Raw genomic sequence first — 26,252 nt, 5'->3', positions numbered from 1 at the left:
AAGCTAAAGGAATTTATCACCGTTATACCAGCATTACAAAAAATTTTAAAGGGACTTCTTTAAGCTGAAAAGAAAAGGCACTAACTAGTAACAAGAAAACATATGAAACTATAAATCTCAGTAGTAAATGTAAATATATAGTAAAGATAGTGAATTAATCACTTATATAGCTAGTAAGAAGGTTAAAAAAAAGTAGTAAAAATAACTATAACTACAATAATTAGGGGGTACATAAGATTAAAAGAAGGTGTAAAATGAGACATCAAAAACATAAAAAAATGGGAGGAATAAATGTAGAGCTTTAGAAGTGTTCAAACTTAAGTGTTATCAACTTAAAATAGGCTGCTATAAATATAAATTGTTATATGTAAGCATTATGGTTATTACAAAGCAAAAACCTATATGAGATTACAGAAAAAATAAAGAGAATGGAATCTAAGCATACCACTAAAGAAAATCATCAAATCACAAAGGAAGAAACCAATAGAAAAAGAAAAGAACAGAGATATACAAAACAGCCAGAAAACAATGAACAAAATGGCAATAAGTAAATACTTGTCAATAGTTACTTTAAATGTAAATGAACTAAGTTATTCAATCAAAAGACTGAATCACTGAATGGATAAAAAAATACTCATTTATATGCTGCCTATAAGAGTCTCATTTCATATATAAGGACACACAGATTGAAAGTAAAGGTATGAAAAATAATATTCTATGCAAATAGAAACCAAAAGAAAGCTGGGGTAGCTATACTTACATCAGAAAAAAAATACTCTTTAAAACAAAGATTGTAATAAGAGACAAAACAGGGCATTAAATAATGATAAAGGGATCAATCCAACAAAAGGATATAACATTTATAAACATTTATGAACCCAATATAGGATCACCTAAATATATAACGCAAATGTTAACACTTAAAGGGAGAAATAGACAGCATCACAATAATAGAAAGAGACTTTGATACCTAACTTTACATCATGGATAGATCATCCAGACAGAAAATTAATAAGGAAACCTTGGCTCTAAATGACACATTATACCAGGAGGACTGAACTGGTGTATAGAGGACATTCCATCCCCAAACAACAAAATACACATTCTCAAGGGCATACAGAACATTCTCCAGGATATGTCATATGTTAAGCCACAGAACAAGTCTTAATAAATTTAAGAAGATTGAAATCATATCAAGCATTTTTCCAAACATATGTTATGAAACTAAAAAACAATTACATGAAGAAAACTGTAAAATTCACAAATATGTGGAAATTAAACAACATGCTCTTGAACAACCAATAGAGCAAATAAGAAATTAAAAGATAAAAAAAAAAAAAATCGAGCCAAGTGAAAATGGAAATGTGACACACCAAAACTTATGGGATGCAGAGGGGAGTTCATAGCAATAAATGCCTACATCAAGAACCAAGAAAAATCTCAGATAGAAAACTTAACATTAAACCTCAAGGAACTTGAAAATGAAAAACAAATTAACCTCTCAGTTTGTAAAAGAAAGAAAATACCAAAGATCAGAGTGGAAATAATTTCAATAGTGACTTTAAAAGACAATAGGAAAAATCAATGAAACTAAGAGCTGGTTCTCTGCAAAGGTAAACAAAGTTGTTGACAAACCTTTAGCTAGTCTCACCAAGAAATACAGACAACTCAAATAAAATCAGAAATGAAAGAGATTTTGCAACTGATAACCACAGAAATACAAACGATCATAAGTGACTACTATGAACAATTAGATGCCAACAAATTGAACAACCTAGTAGAAATGGATAAATTTCTAACAACTTACCAAGACGGAACTACGAAGAATCAGAAAACCTAAATGCACTGATTACTAGTAAGGAAATTGGCTCAGTAATCAAAAACTTCCCAAAAAACAAAGTCCAGGACCAGATGGCTTCACTGGTGAATTCTACCAAACATTCAAAGAAGACTTAATACCAATCCTTCTCAAATTCTTCCAAAAAATAAGAGGAGGGAATGCTCCCAAACTCATTTTACAATGCTCTCATTAGCCTAATACGAAAACCAGACTAGGATGCCTAAAGAAAAGAAAATTATAGGCCAATAGATACAAAAATTCTCAACAAAATATTAGCAAACTGACTTCAGCAGTTTATTAAAAGGATCATACACCATGATCCAGTGGGATTTATTTGAGAGATGCAGGGGTGATTCAATATGTGCAAATCAATCAATGTGATACACATTGTGTATCAAAGGATAAAAATTATTTGCGTATGAAGGATACAAATCATGTGATCATCTCAATAGAGGCAGAAAAGTAGCTGATAAAATTCAACATCTGTTTAGGAAAAATTCTCAATAAAGTGGTATAGAGGGAACATACCTCAACTTAGTGAAGGTCATATGTGACATGCTCCCAAGTAAAAACAACAAAACAAAACAAAAAAAATAAAAATCGTTTTTCGTTTCAGAAAGCAAGGAAGCAGATTTAAAAGGACTTGTCAGCAGATATTGTTACTATTACTATTGCTTATTTTATATTCAGTGCTGTACTATGTTCAGTGCCATACCTATCATAAAGATTACAGTTGTAACCCAGATATATACAAAGTTAGGGGAAGAAACAAGATGGTTTAATTTGTTTTATCCTTTAATTAGCTTGTGAATGAAGCAGGATTAGGGTTACATGGTGCATTTAGCTCCACAGCCTTGATTTTCTCTCCAATCTTACAAAAAAATTTGAAAAATACATTTTGTTGCAATGTCGATGTCCTATTTGTCATCCAGAATACACGTATTTCTGAAAAAGCAGTAGATAGCATTCTTTTTTTTTTTTTTTTTTTTTGAAATATTTTGACATTCTAAAATGATATATGGAAACTGGCTTTATTCTATGCTTAAATTACCATAGTAATCTAGTTTAGTGAGTTCAGGTTTGGGAGGTTTTTGTGTCATGAAACAAAGTACCACATTATTTTCTTTGTTATACTCAGAACTCTTTACTATAATCCAAGTTTTCTCATACCTTTTGGAGTCTGTGTTAAGAAATAACATAAGGCAATTTTATTCCAACATAGCACACTACTTCTCTAATCATCAGAATGGTTTTTAATACCTTCTTTTTTTACCAAGAGGAACATTTAAAATATACTTATAGTGACTCTAAAGCAATTTGACTTTAACAGCTGTGTTTGTTTTTATTATTCATTTGCAGAAGCATGTTCCTTTAAACAGGTGCCCCAAAATTGCTGTGGAAATGTACATATTTAGAAAGCCCCTATTTATACTGGGCATGTTGTTTTGACAATTTAGGCAAGATTTCTTAATTAAAACGAACACTATACTCCTCAATTTATCAGCAAACTGAGTAATTGAGAGTATTTGGTATATATTATTTAAAATTTAAACCCACATTAAATTTCAGAAATGTAGTTGCTATATTTCCTATCGAAGAATACACTTTCAAGCATTTTTGTTAGATTGCTTGAAAATGACATGCTTCAAGTCTAAATAAATTTATTCATGTAATTAATATCAGACTATCTTCATATCAATGCCATCTTTTAAAATTTGATACTTACAAAAAATATTGCAATGTGATATTGGAAGGGCAAATATATTCTTCTTTTTATTATATGAAAGGCAGTTTGAAAGTTCTATGACATAAGTAAAAAAGATTAACTCTTTCTTTATAACAACATTCATCATTACAATTTATTAGCACATACTAATTTTTCTAGGCTATTTATGATCATTGTCTCTACATTTACAACTCCATAGAACTGTCATCTGTTGTAGATGATAAGTATAATTGTCAAGGTAGAATGGATGTGCTACGTTAATAAATAATCTCCAAATCTCAGTGATTTAATAATAGAAGTTTATTTCTTAATCAAGAAAGTTCTGTTGCAATCTACCTAGCCCATCAGCTATTGTCCAGAAAGTAATTCAGGGATTAAATCTTCTGGGATTTTTGTGTTTTTGCTATCTCAACAAGGGGCCTCCACACTAGCAAGGACAGAGAACAGAACACCCAGGGAGTTCACACTGAAACTCAAACCCATCTAAGCTTCAGACTAGAAATGACACTTCTCTTCGGTTCATATCACTTTGTCCATGTAGTCACATGGATCTGCTTAATTTGAAAGGGGGATGGAAATCTAAGAGAAAATATGAAATATTAATATTTGGTGAGCATTATCTGCCCTGACAAATGAGAACACTAAGTCTCTGGTTGGTCAAATAACTCGTCTGTAGTGTGCCACAAATAAAATGCATTTGGCCAGTTCTATCTGTTACCAAACATACACTTTTCCTTGTAGATAGATAGATAGATAGATAGATAGATAGATAGATAGATAGATAGATAGATAGATAGATATAGTGCAGCATCCTTTATGGGAGAATATATATGGAGAAACATGAATGCTGATTTTTTTCTCATGTTATGGCATGTACATATGGGCAATGAACTCATACATAAGGACATGTATGAGGAAGGAACAAATTGAAATGCTGTGTCTGTCGCAGAAACATTCGGAATTACAGTGCAAGATTTTATGGTCATTAGGAAAAGAGGGAATTTGATTTTAAAATGATCATTTCATCACATGTTCATACATATTTCAAGTTGAACACACTCTCTAAAGTTTCATAATCCAACTAACACATGAACTCCTTCTATGAAAATGCCACCAAAGGCCTTACTATTCTAAAGGGTTAAGAACAGATCATTTAGAGTCAGGGACGCCTAATTTGAATCCTGACTGACTGATTTTAGTGATGTCAATTACCACATATTAAGTGCTATGCTGGGGATTGTGATAACCACTTTATGAATATTACTTTAATTACTCTTATAGAAAACACTGTGAGATAGTTACTATAATTCTCTCCACTTCACATATAAATAAATAGAGACCCAAAGACTACATTAGTTGTGCTGAGATTCACAATGAGATTGATCAGACCTGATGGTCTTGGCAGTAAATTCTTGATTGTCCTGAACATAAACTCATTTCCTGGCATCTTACACAGCTCATGTTACTTTTGAATCTTGGTCACTTGACAATGTTTGTCCGGGATGTTATGCTAAGGTACAGTTTTTCCATCTTGTGTCTATTCATTTATAGTGATTGGTGTTCTCACGATTGTGGTTAGCATTGATGAATGTACCCCTGTTAGATTTAGTTCCTCTGATGTGTGACCTGAAAAACTTTATCACCTCCAGATCACTTCTGGCAATATGTCTCTACCTTATTCAATCAAGGCAATACTATTTTTTTTTTTTTTTAAGGTTTGTAAGATTACCATCTACAAAGTACTCTCAAATTAAACATTTTATTATTGTCTCACAAAAATCCTCATGACAATTCCCTTTACCTTACCCTCTTTATCCTCCTACTTTGCTAGTTATTCTCCTTCTTCTTTGCAAACGCTCCTTCATATACAAAACTTCTAGTTGTTTGAGTACCGAACAACTTCATCCTGGGCTCCCTTTCAGCTCTTCTTACAACCTCTCCCAAGAGGTTCTGTCTAGCTCCTGGGGGTGTTAATTCTACTGATATGCTGGAGACTTAACCAATGTGCTGCTTTAGCCCCCTTCTGTTCACTGAGCTTTGTGTTCCTACATCCAGGTTCTTACTCAACTTTCTCTTTTGGATGTCTAATAGGTATTTTATATTTACAATGTCCAAAAGCAAAGCCTGAGTTTTCCCTCTAATAGCTTCACTAATTCTTTAAGTAAATAATTGAAAACATAAATTTTAAAAAGTTATGTAGACTCAGGGATCTACTACTTTACACGGCAATGAGTACCCACTCAGACCATGCCAGAGAAATGTCAATGATCTTCAATGATAAAAGTATGTGATTTCCTTAAGTCACACAGCTAGCAAAGGCTTATATGGGAATTACAGGTGGGTTTGTTGCTATGTATTTCTAAGATGGTTCTTCCTTTATACAATCATCTAAAATTTGATTTCATATATGGCTCTATTATGTTTAATAAACATGTGTTTTATGATAAACTTAATTGTGGGAACTAACCCAAAGTAGTCTGATTAAATTATATAAAATCAATTGTAACATCAGTAATATAAAACACTTAAACATTAGTTCTCATTTTATGTAGCTTTTTCATTTTGTAGCTGATCATAAAATATATCTAAAGTAATGGATGTGAAAGTTTAAAAGCTCTACAGAAAATCATAAAACCTCCCAAATGTGTAGCACTATGAGGCAATCACTATTACAATTGCATTTTCTATTTTTTTTCTATTGTTTACAGATAAGATTATGTTCAATATACAATGGGGCATCCTGTTTTTGTTGTTTACCATAGGAGTGTTTATATATCAAATGCGTATAATTCATCATTTTAGTCCAACATTTAACTAACAAAGAAAGATTTAGTCAGGTTAGAAGATTAATAACCAAATAAAAATTATTCATTCTGGGTTCATTTAAGATGCACCTCAATTTCATAAATACTAGTTGATTTAACACATGTTTCATGGAACATAATGAAAATACTAAATAATAATTGGTTTCATATTTTAGGAATTCTTTTGTAAAATGAAGATTTTTGAATAGCAAATGAGAACATTAATTGGTGTTTAGTATCAGTTTGCATCTACAACAAGGAAATATTATTATCTTTATTTTACCAATGGAGATAATGAAATAAATTTTTTTTTAAAGAAATGATGTGTCACATACTTAATGTCTTAGCCAATAATTGTAGGACAGGAATTAGGACCTGCCAGTCTGATTACCCTGTTCTATGTCCCCTAAAGGATCCTCAGATGTCTTCTCACCTCAGATGTCTTCCTTTGTTTTGTTTTTATTCTTTTTTTCCCTCACCCTCTCCCTTTCTTTTCTCTCTCTCTCATATGCAAATATATAACTTTTAAAACTTTATTTGTATAATTTATGAATACATTATATACCAAATGCTTTAAAAACATCAAAATATCTTTAAAAATATACTCAGATATGTTTTCCTCCAAAGCCCTGCTTATGTTATCCACTGAGGTCCAGTCAGTTTCAGTTAGTTACTCATTAATTTTATGTAACAATCCAGACTTTTTTATGTGTGTAAATAAAAATATACCTATGCCTCTGATATTTGTTTTATAACAAATCAACAATACACATTAATTGTCATGTTCTAGGGCTATACACAATGTTAAAATATAGTCTGCAAGGGCTTTCATTGTATTAGAATACCACAGAACAGGTGATAGGTAAAGAAAAATATAAATAAACAAATACATATTATAAGTTAGATAATTTATGATTGTAATAAGCACTGTGGAATAAAATTATGAGTATAACATAGAACAGATAGTGATATGTGAAAAGTCTATGTTTTAGATAGAGTGACCTAAATGATGAGAAGAATTACACATGTAAAAATTTGTATAAAGAACATCTAAGGGAGAAAAATAAGTTTGTATTAAAAGTCAAAAGGCCAATGCAAGTTTTATATATTCAAGGAACTAAAAGAAGATCAGAATGGCTATAGCACACAGTGGCAGGAGAGCAAATATGAGATTAGGAGAAAGGTTAGAGGTAGTTCAGATAGATGTGTAGGCCACTGTATATAGTGAGAATTTAGGGACTGAATATGCACCTTCTATTAAAAAAAAAGTGGTAACATAAAATGAAGGGTCTCATTTTTTTTATTAGTTTCAGGTGCATAAAACAACATGCTGATTAGACATTTGCATGCCTCACAAAGTGATAACCCCAACAAGTCTACTACCCATCTGACACCGTACATAGCTATTACAATATATTGACTATATTCTCTATGCTATACTTTATATTATGTTAATATAATTATAGTTGACATTCATCATTATTTTTTATTAGTTTCAGCTCTACAACATAGTGAGTAGGTATTTATATAATCTATGAAGTGATTCCCCCCAATAAGTCTAATACCCATGTGACACCCTACATTGTCTTTACAGCATTATTGACTATATTCCCCATATTGTGCTTCACATTCCCATGACTATTTTGTGACTGCAAATTTGTAATTCTTAATCCCTTCACTATCCTCACCCATCCCCCAACCCCCATCTAGCAACCATCAGTTTATTCTCTGTATCTGTTTTTGTTTTGTTTGTTTATTCTGTGCTTTAGATTCCAGATGTAAGTGAGATCATATGGTATTTATCTTTCTCAGTCTGACTTATTTCACATAGCCTAATATCCTCTATGTTTATTTATGTTGTGAAAATGGTAAGATTTCAATCTTTTTTATGGCAGAGTAATACTTCATTGTACCAGTTTCTTTATCCAATCATTTATTGATGTGCATTTCAGTTGTTTTCATATTTTGGCTATTGTGAATAGCACTGCAGTAAACATAGGGAGGCATATGTTTTTTCAAATTAATGTTTTGGATTTATTTAAATAAATATCCAGGAGTGGAATTGCTAGGTCATAAGGTATTTCTATATTTAATTGTTTGAGGCACTCCATATTGTTTTCCATTTTGGCTACACCAATTTGCAATCCATCAACAGTGGATGAGGGTTCCTTCTCCACACCCTCACCAATACCTGTTGGTTGTTGATTTATTGATGGTAGCCATTCTGACAGGAGTGAAGTGGTATCTCTTTGTGGTTTTGATTAGCATTTATCTGATGATCCGTGTAGGGAAGATGTTGAAGAAAATTTGTCTTCATTGGTTGACATGAGCTTTTGTCTATTAGCTTTTTTCTGTTCCTGTATGTGAGGTGATTTCTGTGCTGTGATCAGGGGTTAAGTAAACTCCCCCTTTGGTCTCATTCTCCCGAGCAGGGGAGATATGAGATGATGATGCTTTCTGGGTTTCATTCTCCCGAGCGAGGGAGATATGGGATGAGGTTGCTTTTCTGTTCCCCTTTGGTCTCATTCTCCCGAGCAGGGGAGACATGAGATGAGGTTTTCTGTTTGGTCTCATTCTCTCAAATAGGGGGGATATGAGATGATGTTTGTTGTTCAGTCCGTGTTGTGCGGTAATGGTTTGCTTAGGGTTAAAGAAATTCTTGATCAGGAATTGAGAGAATTCCCTCTTTGTTCTGTCTGTTTCGCCCACATCAGATGAAGTGAAAAAGTAGCTAAGTTGTATCCGGACGACGTGACAGGCACGTTGCCAGGCTTTGTAAGAACTTGGGCTGATGGTCCCATACAAGAACAGTAGATATTGCATATCTGGATGAATTGGCCCTTTGGCCGGATGGACGACATTCATATCAGTAACTGCCGGACCCTCCTGGAACTGGCCATTCCCAGAGAGGGCAGCAAGAACAAGAAACTTGGCTTTGGGGTACATCTAAAGAGATACATAAAACAGACCTCAGTTGGCATTGTTAATAATCGTTTCATCATTTGGTCATTTTGTCATTGGTGATTTCTCATCATTCTAACATTTTCAAGACTTCTAGCAACATGCAGCTTACAACACCAGGGGATGTCCTGACAGCCTCTCCAGTGTTGTTCCCTATGGTTAGCCTTCTTGAGAACTTGTTAGCATATGAAAAACTTCTATACAGCTTGCAGCTTACATCAGAAGATGTCCTAACTTCTAACAACAATAACAATGACAACAACAGCGACATTCTTTGGATTGGTAACACCTTGAAAACTTATCTGCAGCTTGCAGTTTATAACATCAGAAGATGCCTTGACTTCTAACAACAACAACACCAACAGCAGCATCATTCTTGGGAACTAGCAAGCAGCGGTGTGGGAGATGCCTGAGTTTCTCTCAGCTACAGACCTGGCAAGGTTTTGATTTATGACTTTTTCAGTGCTGTTCTCCCCCAGTTTGGTGAGCTTTTGGCATCTACTGTAATAGTTCTATCTTATAGAGCTTATTACTGCTTTTGGATACTCCTTACTGATGTTGTTTGTGTGTTTAGCCAAGTAATTTTTGATTAATAGTAAACATATGTTGGGATCTCTTAAACTTATAAGTATGTGTACTCCTTTGGCATAACATTAGTATCAATGTATATAGTTTGGGCTTAACCACCTTTACTTTCTGTCATTAGCACATGCTATTAATTGCCTTTGTTTTTTCGTTATTGCATATTGCTAATTAATTGATTAGATATTAGTAAATAAATTCATTAGCCCCACTCTAGTGTGTGTCCCTCCTCCTTCTTTTCCCCCTCTCGTCATTACAATCAGTGACATTGAGCATCTTTTCATACATCTGTTGGCCTTCTGTTTGACATCTTGGGAGAAATGTCTATTCAGGTCCTCTGCCCAGTTGGAATATTTTTTTTTTTTTTTGGTGTTGACTTGAATAAGGTTTTAATTTTTTTATACTAACCCCTTATTAGATGTATCATTAGCAAATATCTTCTCCTATTCAGTAAGATGTATTTTTTGTTTTCTTGATGGTTTCCTTTACCGTGCAAAAACTTTTTAGTTTGATGTCGTCCCAGTTGTTTATTTTTTCTTTTGTTTCTATTGCTTGAGGAGATATATCAGTAAAAATATTACTAAGGGCAATGTCTGAGAGTTACCTCCTTTATTTTCTTCTAGGAGTTTCATGTTTTTAAGTCTTACATTTAAGTCTTTAATCTATTTTGAGTTTATTGTTGTATATGATGTAAGAAGGTGGTCCAGTTTCATTTTTTTCAAATATCTGTCCAGTTTTCCCAGCACCAATTATGAAATAGACTGTCTTTACCAATGTAAATTCTTGCTTCCTTTGTTGTAGATTAAATGACCACATAGGTATGGATTTATTTCTGAATTCTCTATTCTGTTCCATTGATCTATGGATCTTTTTATGCTGATACCATGCTGTTTTGATTACTATGGCCTTGTATTATAGTTTCATATCAGGTTGCATGATACCTCCAGCTCAGTATAGCCATGGCTATTTGGGGGTCTTTTATGGTTCCATATGTATTTTACGATTATTTGTTCTAGTTCTGTGAATAATGTCATTGGTAATTTGATAGGTATTGCATTGAATCTATATATTGCTTTTGGGTAGTATGAACATTTTAACTATATTAATTCTTCCTATCCATGACATGGTCTATGTTTCCATTTATTTGTATCTTCTTTAATTTCTCTCTTCAATATCTTATAATTTTCTGAGTACAGGTCTTTTATTTCCTTGGTTAAATTTATTTCAAAGTTTGTTTTGTTTTGTTTTTGTTTTTTGATGCAGTTGTAAAAGGAATTGTTTTCTTAATATCTCTTTCTGATAGGTATTGTTGTGTAAACATGCAACCAATTTCTAAATATTAATTTTGTATCTTTATTAATTCATTTTATTAATTCATTTATCAGTTCTAATAGAGTTTTGGTGGAATTGTTCAGTTCATTATATATAGAATCATGTCATTTGCAACTAGTAACAATTTTGCTTCTTCCTTTCCTATTTGGATACTTTTTATTTTTGTTTCTTTTCTGATCTCTGTGGCTAGACTTTCCATTACTATGTTGAATAAAAGTGGTGAAAGTTGGCATCCTTTTCTTATTCCTGATCTTACAGGGAATGCTTTTAGCTTTTCCCCATTGAATATGATATTAGCTATGGGTTTGTCAAATACAGCCCTTATTTTGTTGAGATATAGTCCCTCTATTCCTACTTTGCTGAGATTTTATTTTTTATCATAAATGGATGCTAGATTTTGTCAAATACTTTTTGCATCAATTGATATGAACATATGATTTTTGTTTTTCATTTTATGTGGTGTATCACATTAATGGCTTTGCAGATATTAAACCAAACTTACATACCAGGAATGAATCCTACTTGATCATGGTGTGTGATCTTTTTAATGTATTGATTAACTCATTTTGCTAATACTTTGTTGAGGATTTTTGCATCTATGTTCATTAAAGATACTGGCCTATAGTTTTCTTTTTTTGCAATGTCTTTTTTCTGGGTTTGAAATCAGGGTAATGATGGCCTCATAAAACAAGACTGGGAGATATTTTTCCTCTTGCATTTTCTGGAATAGTTTGAAGAGAATATGGCTAAATTCTTTTCTGAATGGTGAAATTCACCTGTGAAGCCATCTGGTCCAGGACTTTTGTTGGATAGAAGCTTGTTGATTACTGATTCAATTTTGTTGGTAGTAATAGGTCTGTTCAGATTTCCATTTATTCTTTATTCAACTTTAGAAGATTGTATACTTTTAAAAATGTATCCAATCCTTCCAGGTTATCCAATTTCTTTACATATTTTTGCTCATAGTATTTTCTGTTTGTTTGTTTGTTTCTAATTTCTGTGGTATCCATTGTCACTTCTCCTATTTCATTGCTGATGTTATTTATTATTTTTGTCCTCTCTTTTTTTTCTAGATGAGTCTGGTTACAGGTTTGAAATTTTGTTTATCTTTCAAAAAAAAAAAATAAAATAGCTCTTGGTCTCATTGATCTTCTGTATTTTTTCTTTTTTAATCTCTGTTTTGTTTGTTACCACTCTGATCTTTACTATTTCCTTCATTGTACTCAGTCTTTCAGCTTATTTTGCTGTTCTTTTCCCAGTTCCCTCAGGTCTAAAGTTTTACTATTTATTTGAGATTTTTCTTATGTCTTTAGTTACACCTACATTGCTATGAATTTCCCTATGAAGACAGCTTTTGATATGTTCCGTAGATTTTGGGTCATTGTGTTTTCATTTTGATTTGTTTCAAGGTGTCATTTGATTTCTTTCTTGATCTCATTTGTCCCCACTCTACTATTTAGTAGCATGTATATTAGCTCCATGTGTTTTTTTTTTTTTTTTTTTTTCTTTGTAACTGATTTTTAGTTTTACACCATTGTATACAGAGAAGATGTATGATATGATTTCAGTCTCCTTAAATGTATTGAAACTTGATTGTTCGTCTAATATGTGCTCTATATTGGCAAATGTTCCATGTGCATTTGAAAATAATGTAACTTCTGCTGCTTTTGGGTGAATGCTCTAAAAATATAAATCAAGACTTCCGGAAAAATGGCAGCGTGAGGTGAGCCTCTGTAAAGCTCCCTGGAATTTACAAACATCGAACAACACAAAAAAAACTCACAGGACTCTCTGCACAGCAGAGACAGCAGAGAAGAGGCCCACTACACTGAAATCACCTACAGGTGGGAGAGATTCAGTGGAGGGAGGGAGGAAAGGGAGAGAAGAAGTGAGAGGGAGCTGGCAGGGCGCAGGCGCAGACCTAGCTCAGTGCTCTCCTCTCTCTCTGCCGGAACTACCGCAGCTGCGGAGAGGAGGGAAGAACTACTGCTAGGGGGGGCTCCTCCACTCCACAGGGCTGAGGGACATATATATAGGCTGAACCCAACGCCGGCGGAGAGACCGGAGAAAAAAAGACTGAAAAAAAAGGAAAAAAAAGGTGGTTTAAGCCCTCTGCCGAGCAGAGAGAAGAAGAGCCTTAGGCACTGAGACTAGCCCCCCCTCCCCCCCCCCCAGAGCTCCCCCCCCCCCCCCCCCCCCGCTAGAAAAAAAAAAGTAGCAGTAGTCAGATCAAAAAAAACAAAAAATTGTTTTTTTGAGAACTGTGGGACAAGACACACATTCACAGCCCAACTAGTTCCCGCAAAGGGGAGAGAGCTGGAAGCAGGACCGGCTGTGGTGGTGGTGGCCCCCATTGCTCTGGGCACCTCTCACTCACCCACCCCCCCCCCCCCCCCCCCTCTCTGATCTGATCCCTGCAGGAGTACACAACACTGCTGAAATGGCTCTGAATCATCAGGAGCTGGAGAAGCTTTGGAACATCAAAAATCTCTCCGCCCCCCCCACACTGACCTGTGACCTAGTGACCTAGAAAAACTATTAGAAGAGGAGCCCCCCTCCCCCCCCCCCCCCCCCAGTGTGAGAAGAAGGAATAGAAAAGAGAAAACAGCACTGTGGGAGAAGAAAAAAAAATAAAAGTTGGTGAAATAATAAAAAATTCAACCAAAAAAAAAAACAAAAAAAAAAAAAGAAGAAAGACTATCAATCAACCTGTTGCAGAAGTCACTCCTGTAGATGTCTAGGAAGATAGTAAACCAGTAAGTAAACCAAATAACCAAGGCAACAAGATAGCTCAGAAAGAAAGTGAAAAAAAAATCACTTAAAGATACAGAAATATGTGACTTAAATGACAGAGAATTCAAGATTGCAGTTCTGAAAAAACTCAGCGAGATACAAGAAAACACAGATAGGCAGTTAAATGAACTCAGAAACTCAATCAAAGAACAGCATGAGCATTTTACGAAAGAGATTGAAATCTTAAAAAAGAACCAAATAGAATTTCTGGAGATTAAAAACTCAATAGAAGAAATTAAGAATGAAATAACCAGCTTAGGTAGTAGAGTTGACCAGATGGAGGAAAGAATCAGTGACATCGAAGATAGAAACCTGGAAATGACACAGATAGAAGAAGAAAGAGACTTGAGACTTAAAAGAAATGAAAGAACTCTACAAGAACTTTCTGACTCCATCAGAAAGAGCAATATAAGAATAATGGGCATACCAGAAGGAGAAGAAAGAGAGAAGGAACAGAGAATATATTCAAACAAATTGTCGATGAGAACTTCCCAAATTTGTGGACAGAACTGGACCCTCGAATCCAAGAAGCAAATAGAACACCTAGTTACCTCAATCCCAACAGGCCTTCTCCAAGGCACATTGTATTGAAGCTGTCTAAAATCAACGACAAAGAAAGAATCCTCAAGGCAGCCAGGGAAAAGAAGGCGGTAACTTACAAAGGAAAGCCCATTAGATTATCATCAGATTTTTCAGCAGAAACTCTACAAGCCAGGAGGAGTGGAACCAAATATTCAAACTATTGAAAGAGAGAAATCATGAGCCAAGAATAATATATCCAGCAAAGATATCCTTTAGATATGAAGGAGGAATAAAGACCTTTCCAGACATACAGAAGCTGAGGGAATTTTCTAATACACGACCTGCACTACAAGAAATACTAAAGGAGGCTATTCGACCACCATCAACAGGGACAATTTGTGGCAACCAAAACTCAAAAAGGGGAGAGTAAAGGCCTGAACCGGAATATGGGAATGGAGAAAGTAAGCGTGCTGAAGAAAATGGAATACTCTAAATATCAAACTTTCTTTTACATAAACTTAAGGGTAACCACTCAAAATAAATCCAGAACTGAAATATATACTGAAATAAAAGAAGAAACAGAGGGAAACATCATAAAATACCACCACACAGAAATAATAGACAACAACAAAAAGGCAAAGAAACAATGGAGACACAGCCTTACCAGAAAACTAAAGATAGAATGACAGGAAATCCTCACATATCAATAATCACCCTAAATGTAAATGGAAAATATAAATCAAATCCATGCGGTCTAGTTTGTCATTTAAGGCCGTTATTTTTGTGTTGATTTTCTGTCTGGAAGATGTGCCCACTGGTGTCAGTGAGGTGTTGAAGTTCCCTACAATGATTGTGTTACTGGTAATCTCTGCCTTTTTGTTGGTCAATATTTGCTTTATATATCAGGTGCTGCTATGTTGGGTCCATAAATGTTTATTAGGGTGATATCCTTTTGTTGGAGTGATACTATTGCTATTATGTAATGTTCTTTGTCTCTTGTCTTTGTTTTACAGTCTATTTTGTCCAATATTAGTTTTGCTACCCCAGCTTTTGTCTCATTTCCATTTATGTGAAATATTTTCCGATCCCTTAACTTAGAGTCTGTGTGTGTCTTTCAATATTAGGTAGGTCTCTTATAGACAGCATATGCATGGGTATTGTTTTCTTATCCATTCTGCTATCCTACATATTTTGATTGGAGCATTTAATCCATTTATATTTAGAGTAATTATTGACAGTTACATAGTTTTTGCCATTTTATTATTCATATTTTTATCTTTATTTTTTTTCTCCTTTCTTTTGTTTAAAGGACTCCTTTTAATATTGTCTGTAATACTGGCTTACTGGTAATGAATAGCTTTTTCTTATATAGGAAGCTCTTTATCTCTCCTTCAATTTTAAATGATAGCCTCGCTGGGCAGAGTAGTCTTGCTTGTAGGTCTTTGATTTTCATAAGTTTGAGTATTTCCTGTCACTCCCTTCTGGCTTTCAAGGTTTCTGTTGAAAAATGAGCTGACAATCTTATGGGAGCTTCCCTGTAAATAACTAGCTGTCATTTTGTGCTGCTTTTAGGATTCTCTCTTTGTCTTTAACCTGTGCCTTTGTGATTATAATGTGTCTCTGTGTGGGCCTCTTTGGGTTTATCTTATTTGGAAGTCTCTGTGCTTCCTGGGCTTATTTCTCTATTTTCTTCACCAGGTTATAGGAATTTTCAGTCACGATTTTTTCAAATATGTTCTCTATCCCTTGCTCTCTCTCTTATCCTTCTGGTACTCTTATGATGTGCATGTTGTTAGGCTTGATGTTGTCCCACCAGTCCCTTAAAATATCTTCATTTAAAAAAAAATATTTTTGTTATTCTGGTTGGGTGTTTTCTGCTACTTTCTCTTGTAAATAGCTGATTTAATCCTCTGTTTCATCCTCTAATCTGCTGTTGATTCCTTCTGGTATATTCTTCATTTCAATTATTGTTTTCTTTATTTCTGACTGGTTCTTTTTTAATTGTTTCTATTTCCTTCTTTATGCTTGCTACCTCTTTGTTGAAATTCTCACTAAGTTCCTTAAACATTTGTATATCCAATGTTTTAAGTCTGTCTCTGGTAGTTGGTTGCCTCCATTTCATTTAGGTCTATTTCTGGATGTTTCTCCTATTCTTTTATTTGGAACGTATTTCTTTGTTTCCTCATTCTGGCTGCCTCTCTGTGTTTGCTTCTATATATTAGGTAGATTTCTTATGTCTCTCAATCTTTGCTGTTTGGCATTATGTAGTATGCATACTGTGTGGTCCAATGGTACAGTCTCCCTGATCACCTATGCATGTGTTCCAGGAGTGTCCCTTGAGTATTTTGTGTGTGTTCTCTTGTAGTTGACATTTGATTGCTTTTGGTACATCAGTAGGTGGGCACTGTGAGGATTGGCTATGTTCACAGTTGACTCCCAGCCTGCCTGACTGTGAGGACTGGCTGTGTTCACAATTTGTAACCTGCTATGTGGTGGCTGAACCCCCAGAGGAAGATTTGCCCTGTGGATTCTTGTGCCTGTTGAGAACCCCCTTTAGCAGTGCTGCTTGTGGAACTAACTGGGTAGTGCTTTATTGTGGGCTATATCTGGCCTCTGAGCCTATTATTCCTGGCTCTTGGAAGGGGCCCTGTGCAGGCCAGTTTCAGTCTTACATGTTGCTGGCCATGGCAACCTGGTGGGAGCCACAAAGCTATATGTGGTTGGCTGCTGCCCGTGCTGGACCTGGAAGCATGTGTGGGAGGCCTCGTCGTGAACCAAGACAGGCTGCCACCACTACTGAGCCTAGGGCAGGTTAGCAAAAGCTCCAGGGCCTTCTAGATCTATTGCCACCTGCTAGCTCTCCTTAAGGCTCTAAGCTGTTTGAAGAGCATACTTAGGTGCATGGGCTAGGCTGGTTGACCCAGTGTTGAGAGTGTCCTTGGTGAGGCCACATGAGCTGGGTGGGACCAAGTCCCAGGGAGTCATGAGACATGGCTTGTGGTCTTCACAAAGTCAATGCAGTTTCAGTTCCTGCTCCAGTGCCCAGCCTGGGACTACATCTCACAGCACCCTGAAAACACTGCAGCCATGCACTACTTGCCTCAGAGCATCATCTTGCCTGTGACCATCTTGCAAAACACTTCCAAATCACTTCAGCCATCCTGTGAAGGCTCCCAATACCTGAGAGCTGCCTAGGAGTGTCTGTGGCACAAGCCTTGTGTCACTATCCACCACCAAAAGCTCCCTGGGCTGTCTCGGGCCTTCCACTGCTGTAAAAGGCTTCTGTGGTTTGTGGGGTGGGACTGTCCACCCAGACACTGAGAGTGCCCGTGGCAATGAAGTTCTAGGTGGGCGGGACATGGTTCCAGGGAGCTAAAGGGTGTGAGCAGTGCTTTCTATAATGTCAATGCAGTCTCAGCTTCCACACGGATGCCAGGCTTATGAAACCCCGCAAAAATGCCCTGAAAACCCCACAGCCAGCCAGTATGTGCCTCTGGCCCACAGGTCCCCAAGAGCTGCCCAAGAGACAATGCAGGGCATGTCTTGGGCCATCGCCCACCAGCAAACATTTCCTGGGCTACTGCAGGCTCTCCATTACTGCAATAAGGCTTCCACAGCCTGTGGGGTGGGGCCAGCAACCCCGCAGTCAAGAGTGTTCTGGGAGATGCAGTACCAGCTGTGCATGGGGCTGGGAGCCCAGGGTGTCACCAAGGTGTGCACATGTGCAGATTCCACCAGACCAATGTAGTCTCAGACTTGGCCCTTTGAAGGAGGGCTTAACACAGAAAAGATGGTGCTACACATATGTCAGATTCTACACAGGGATAGTAATTTCTGGAATGTACACAACTCAGTCTTCCCCAGCATGTCTCTGTGCCTCTTGAGTTGCTGCTGCCCCTCCACCAGAGACTCGGTGAGTGTTCGCAAGCGAGTGAGTCTGTGAGGCTCTACAAGACAGCATCTGGGTTTCCAGCTACTTTTCGTCTCACTGGGACAGGCAGAGTCTTCACTGATTTTCACTGCCAGATGTTGTGACTCCTCTTCCTCTCCCAGGACCCCAGGTCTGGGGAGCCCAGTGTGTGGCTGGGACCCATCCCTCTTCTAAGTAAACCTCTGCCACTGGTGGACCTCTGTCCCTCCCTGTGTTCAACCACTATGTGGGTTTGAGGATCAGCCCATTCTGCATCTTTGCCCCTTCTTCCAGTCTCAATGTGGCCTCTTTATGTCCTTAGTTAGAGGGTTTCTTTCCACCTAGTGTTCAGATGATGCTTGGGGTTGATTGATCTATAATTAATTTGTAATTTTGGTGTGAACCCTGGTGCAATAGGCATAGTGTTTCCCTAATCCACCATCTTGGACCGAATCAGGCTCTCAATTTTTAAATATCCCAGTTAAAATGTGCCAAGTATTTAACATTTAGTAATATTGCACATTTGTATCGAAATCTAGATATATATTTATATACTTGTGTGTATATATATATACATATACATATATGTATATATATGTATATATACATACATACATACATATGCATATGTATATATACACATTTTGCTCCTGTCCCACGATTAAGATCCTTAAATCAACGTATAGAAGGAATTGCATTAGCATTTGGAATAGAATTTAAAATATGCACAAAACATCTAGATCAATGTGATGTGGGCGGAAAGGAAAATAATATATATATATATAAAACACTATAGATAATTCCAATAAATTAGAGAAATAGCAAATGTTAAAGCATTAAAATGATTGAATACAGCAATGAATGTATTAGATTTCTTTTGTGATTATGCTGAGGATTTAATTCAATCTATCATATTTCTTTCAGTTAAAAAATGTTTTCTTCACATTTTTTTGCATAACTTCAATAAATGAAGATAATTACATCTAGAAGTGATTAATCTTGATAAGTGCTCTTATAAATTACAGCAGCTAATTTTTAGTGAATTAGGTTTATTGGGACACTGCTGAGTTAAAAGGAGTATGTTTTTCTGTTGAAATTTCCTTATTAATTTAATGACTTCTTGTGTAACTGAAATGACAACTGAAATTATTACTGACATTTAAAATCTAAACAGTTTTGGGGTGGCCAGTTAGCTCTGTTGGTTAGAGGGTTGTGCTAATAACACCAAGGTTGCTGGTTTGATCTCCGCATGGGCCACTGTGAGCTGCACACTCTTTAAAATAATAATAATAATAATAATAATAATAATAATAATAAAATAAAATCTAAACAGTTTTGTTTGAACATAAGACACAATTTCCTGTTTTGTTGGTTTGGACCCCTATAGCTGAGACATTTCTTTATTTAAAAAAATGTTATTAAGGGTATATCTGTACACCATTATACCTAACATGAGAGGGCAACTTAGTTTTTCTACTCCATTGGACTTTCTGCATAGATGTTTGAAATTGTTTGTTGGATAGCTATTTGGACAGATAACTCACTAGTTAAGCTAGTTTGCTTAAACTTACAAATATAATGTTCTTATTCTTTTAATGCATGTTTCCTATTTGGTAGTATGAAGTGAAGATCTTGAAATAATCAGCAAATGGCGAAATAGCATAAAGGAGCAAGTTGGATAGTGGAAGGGGACCAGATATAACTAAGCCTGGAAGTCACATTCCATTGACTAGAATTCAATCACATAATCACCACTCCTAATGGCAAAGGAAGCTGGGAAATGCAGCTGTGTGCTCAATAAGAAGAGAAAAACACAGATTTTAGTGAATCATTTGCAGCCTCTTCCACTATTTAGACAATATTATGGCAGAGAGAGTGCGACAACATTTTCTCGACAACTGATTCTAAGGCTGAAGTTGTGTGACTCCTGTGCTTTCTGTTTAGCAATCAATTTATAAATAGTGCTTCTCAGTGGCTCTTCCAAAGGGCATCGAAATTTTGAGAGTAATTTCTAGTTAAGACAACTAAGTCTAGTTATCTATTCTTAACCTTTTTTAAAAAGAATTATATGTGCAGTTATCTCTTGCATTTTTTTAACAAGAATTTTATATAAGCAACAAAATGATTTCCGGCATCAAGTAAAGCATGTTTTGCCCTGATTGTTGTGTAGGTCTTTTCTAGAACTTTCTTATGTTTGTCAGTTATAAAATGCTCCCACACTAATAGGTAGCATCCATCATTTCCTCTTGTTCCTTGCACTGCACATGTGAAAATGTTTGGCACAGCCCATGATTCCCCCCATGTGGAACTGACAAGTTGTCAGCTCCTACTTAAGGGGCAGCCTTAAACTAACATCTTTGTCTTTCCTTCCCACCAATGAGTGGATTCAGGTGAACCAAAGTAACTGATCCGAACTTGAAAAAAATATCAGTTGACCCATTCCACTTGAGTTCTCAAGAAAATAAATTGTAAAATTTGCAGTGAATCAAACAGTTGGATATCAGCAGAAGGAATTTTGACAATATTAATAACTGTAAAACACTTTGATAATCTTACACCTTGGCTCACAACTCTCTGATTTATATATAAATATAGATAGATATAGATGATATAGATATAGATATACATATAGATATATATATATATAGGTATAGATATATAGCGAGGAAAAGACTAAAATCTTTAAAGTCATATTTAATTTATTTCAAGTTCTGACCCCACATATGCCCATCAATGCTCAGCTCTACTTGACTCTCAGCTTGAGCTTTGGACTAGCCTGCCTCCCTGCTTTTCTTTCTGGTTGGAGTGGGAGCATTTTTCAGGAAAACCCACTGTGCTAGCTCTCCATCAAATCCTTAGTCAGCTACTGTCTCCTCTAGGGTTATTCCCTAATCATCACTAAGTAGAATTGCTCTCCTACTTTTTTGATGTCATTTTCACATTTGTGTCTTATGTTGTAGTTATGTGTGTACATGCCTTGCTAGCCTATTTCATGGCAAAGATTTGACTCATTTAGGCTACCCGTAGCTATGGGGGTTATTATTAAAGCATGCCTATGTCAATCAAAACGTCAGAATTTTTGTGGGTATTATGGGGATAGAGCTCAATGACCACTTCTGTCATTCTCTTTTATTTTTTATTTTATTTTTTTATTCTCTTTTATTTTAATCTCTATTATTTGTTGTGACTGTTTGTCAATGTGTGCATGTATGTATGTGTGTATATGTCTGTGACACCTAAAACAGCGGTAAGATCAAATAGATAAAAATCATTTTTTTAAATAAATTTCTAGAATCTAAGCTTTAGTTTCTTTCTCCTCACTTATTCCCATCTCTAAGGGCAGGGACGGTGTAAAAAAGAAAAGAAAAACCCTGCATTGCAAGCCTCTGTGGTACGTTTTTCCTTAAAAAGGTGGCAAAGGGAAGATAATTGTTATGAGAAATCTGTGGCTTGGTTCCAAGTCTGTGAACCAAGTTGTACAAATGATGACACCTTGGGATTGGTCAGAGACTGAGGTAGCAGGAAGGAGTTGTTCATCAATGTGAGGGCATTGTGATTGACCAGTCTCACACATGTCTCATTGTCTGTATAAGATGTTAAGTCTTCCCCATAATTTTTATTCCTTTATGGTGTCTAGGACTGTGCCACTAATATAGTGAGTGCTCAAAAATAATCAAATAAACCGATAAAATAATTTACAAAATAATTAAAATGTGAGTCTGAAAGGGCTTTGAAAATGAAAAGAGAGAAAGAGAGAGAGAGAGAGAGAGAGAGAGAGAGAGAGAGAGAGAGAGAGAGAGAGAGAGAGAGAGAGAGAGAGAGATACGGAGAGAGAGAAATGCCATAGATCAAATAAACAAAAGCAAGGAACAAAGTTCCTAGTGGCTTATTGAATAAAACAGTGTCTGCATTTACTCATCAAAATGTTCAACAAATAAAAGCATGGACATATTTTCTTCGATCCTAACAAAGGTGGATCTTAATTACAAGTTATTCAAGAATTAGGCGCTGCCCTTTATCCTTTTTATCTCAGTATGTAATTGTGGTGAATTATTAAGAAAGATGCTGCATAGTTTCAAAAATTATTGTTGTTGATGCTTTATTATGTAAATATTTAAAGATTAATTTTATAAATAGTGGGTAACCTGTGTACATTTTTGACACAGGCATTTTGACAAAAACTTTGCAATAAACATCAGAGTCAGTTTTTGCAGACAGTCAAAACCAAAACTCCAAGAAAAATGCAAATACATATCACTTCTCATTTGTAAGAGACTTGAGAATTATGAATTAATAAATATTTAGTAGCAATGGGTCAAACAGAACTTTGCTCTTTCCATTAGAGTTTGTTTATGCATATAGTAAATATAGAAAGGCTTTCCTGAGTCAGTACTACATGGATTAAAAAATTAGAAACATAATATCATGTGGTTTTCTAGGAAGTGGGTCATTTTCTGGTGACTTGAATATTGTACTTAGAGTGCATGTTTATGGATCATTAATTTTTCTCAGGCTGAAACACATAGGATTGCCAGTGATGTTAAATTTATTCAATTCAGAACAGAAAAAAGAGTGCTTATTTCAAACTTTTTCTATTTAGACAATAAATAACTTTATTGAAAACACTTGTTTATTCACTACAGAGACTTTCATGTAAAATTAGATTGAGTCAGAAGTTATCTGTATGCTGGAAAATAGTACTTAAAATAAAGAAAAGAGTAAAGAAACAAAATATGGAGTGTTCAGTGATATTGTGATTTAATCAAGCACTTGTCATAGTTATAAAGCATGGTACTTTATGAGAAAAAGTAAACAGCTAAAATGACTAATCTTGTCATGTTTACACTTTCTGTGCAGTTATTATTAGTGAGGAAAAATCATGGGAAAACACCTAACATACATTTAATCAGTGGTTATCTATCCTGCATTTCTTTTAAAAGCAGATATAAAATTTACTATTTACTTGTCTCTTCAGAGGGAGCAAAAATTTGAGCATGCCATTTAAACATATCACATTTATTTTATTCTACCGAACACTTTAAAAGGCTGAGTGTAGATATAGATATACATACATAAATATATACATAAATAGATACATACGTGTGGTTTGTGTATATATACACATATATGTGTATGTATGTGTATATGTATGCATACAACATATATATGTGTGTATATATACATACATACTGTTTTGTTTTTAATATTTATATTTATATATGAAAAGTTAGGCTTGTTTAAATGTCCTTACTTTCTTATTCCTTCAATTTGATTTTCTATTTTACGAAGATTTAACTTAAAAATTAAAATATAATTTAAGATGAACTTACGACCAAGTTGAAGGAGTAGAAAAAGGAATGTGGGAAGTTTGGGTCATTTGAATAATTCTGATGAATTGCTTAGAAATTCAGAGTATTTTGAAATAAATTGGGTAAAATTCAGTTTGACCCCTTCCAGAAGACTCTGTGTGTGTGTGTGTGTGTGTGTGTGTGTGTGTGTGTGTGTGGGTGTGGGTGTGGGTGTTTAAAGTTCAGGTATATATATGAGATCTCTGTAATATAATATTTTAAGATCATTTTGCTTTACACATAGTCAAATCTTGTCCCTCTTTTTAATAAAAAACTGTAAACCAAAGCAAGATTGTTACCACATTAATACTTGATAGTTAATATAGTTTTCTTCATTTTATATATGTTTGAATATTAATATGATCAAGAACTTAAGCAGAAAATATTTAGATGTCAAAGTTTAGTTTTGGAATTTAGAGGGTTATAATGCTTTACTGTTAAGAGTTCAGTTTACTTGCAGTTAATGAAGTAGAGGTTAGTCATAATATTAATGACCATAAGTTCATAACAGGTATTACCTTACATTTCCAACAAAGTGTTCATGGTGGCTAGCAGATAATATTATGCTTGCTCCATAAAGGTCAGTTTCCTTCATTTCTTAATGAATAAATTCCATCTGCTCAAAGAGTGGATCAAGTTTCTTCATTTAACATCATAGCTTTAGTATCACACATTTATTAAGCACTTTGTGTTGGGCATGTATGTACATCTTTACATATTAATCTTTATTTCTCAAATGCAAAATATAATTTTTCCTTGAGCTTTTATATTACATCTGTTGTCCTCCTCCTCTACTTTCAAGAATCAGGATGTTGCTGAATGAAGAATGAGAGACATTAACTAAGGAAATGGACAGCGTTCTCTAGTCACCATTCATTCAATCTTTTTTTTCCATTATCAGAGGAAGTAATATTTTTCAGTTAATATGCACTTTGAGGATGTTTTCTGTCCTTTTAAAGAGTTCCTTGTATTTGTTGAAGCCTCATGTTCCTTATTCCTGTGGCCATACCCTTCTCAGGTTTTCTCCATGTCTGTCAGATTGCTCTTATTCACTTTCCTTTATTGACTTCTCTTCTTTCCACATTTGACCCCTGCATTTCTGTAGATTTAGTGTATATTATCTTTTATTGTGACATATTTTCTTAAAATCTCAACTTTGGAGAATGTGCTATTGGTCACATTATTTGTGTGTTATCTGTTCTCCTGGATCTAGTCAAATGTCCCTAAGTATCTTTTTTTGTCCCCCTTCACTTGGCTATCTCAGCATCACCTTAATTTCAGTAAGTTTACCACTGATGTCACTATTATTTTACCCAAAAGTTATTTTCTCCTTGCAGTTTCTCTATTTCAGTCAGTGAAACTATCAGCTTGTAGGTAATAACGATTTAAAATTAATTTTTAAATAATCTTTTTTTATTATTCTCTTTCACTTTTATATTCAGTCAGCTATATTATATGAATGTGCATTTGAAAAGTGTTTATTGAAGTTTCATCTGAATAAACATAATTTATTAGGTCTGTGTCTTTTTTTTTTTTTACAAAGTTCTAGTTCTGGCACCAAAAATCTCTTATCTATTAATTCACTAGGCTACCACCTCTTAGCTGACTTTCTTGCTCAAATATGGTCAATATAATCTAGGCTAGTCTACCTTTAAAAAACTTAATTAACCCTCATTCCCCAGTTCAAAAGTTTCCAATACCATTTCTACTCAAAGAACACTTTATCTGTGGAGTCTCCTTTATTTTTCTTGAGCGCTCTTCTCTCTCTTTTGAACCTATTGCAAACTTCCCAATATGTAAAAGCCAAGGGGCAATCCCAGCTCAGTTTTCCCCAGGCCCATTGTTGTTAGTGTTCTTTTCTTCTGTGTGCTGTAACAAAGGGAGCAGATATTCTGAGCCACCCAGACACAAGCCTAAGCATTAGCATCATTGCTCACTCACTGTTTAGCTCTGGGCAATTATTTAAACTCTGAACTTTAATTTTTTGCTTATTAAAAGGTGATAATTAGGTCTATCTCATAGGATTATTGTAGGGATTAATGTTTGTACATGCAAAAAAAATGCTGTTGCTTAGCTGTAATAAGATAATTGGCTATAATTATTTTCTACCACAAAAGTTAGTATTAAACTTCATGCTTTTTTTTAATGTATGCCATTTTTCATATTTATTCAGCATTTCTCAGTAGTTTTTCTCCTGACCCCTTAATCTTAAAAACTGTACCTTGCAATTAATTGTCTTTTATCTCTCTGAGTGTTTAGCACACTGCTAAAAACAGAAGACAATACAACTCAAGTTGCCTGGGTTCAATTTCTAGCTCAACTACTTAACAGGCATATAACCTTGAGGAAATCATATAAATTGTCTATGCCACAGTTTCTTCATTTGTAAAATAAGAATACAATAAATTATCTAACTCAAGTATTATTGTGAAGA

General features: G+C 35.0%; 1 protein-coding gene across 2 annotated transcripts in view; it reads left to right on the top strand.

Annotated features, from left to right (window-relative positions):
* The window catches only part of CNTN5 (contactin 5), a 1,268,958-nt gene that overhangs the window by 420,355 nt on the left and 822,351 nt on the right, over window positions 1-26,252 (top strand). The gene's annotated exons all lie outside the window — the stretch shown is intronic.

The sequence above is a fragment of the Rhinolophus sinicus genome, linkage group LG06 (genome assembly GCF_036562045.2).
Source record: "Rhinolophus sinicus isolate RSC01 linkage group LG06, ASM3656204v1, whole genome shotgun sequence".
NCBI classification, from domain to species: Eukaryota; Metazoa; Chordata; class Mammalia; order Chiroptera; family Rhinolophidae; genus Rhinolophus; species Rhinolophus sinicus.
This window is presented reverse-complemented; position numbering and strand designations above follow the sequence as displayed.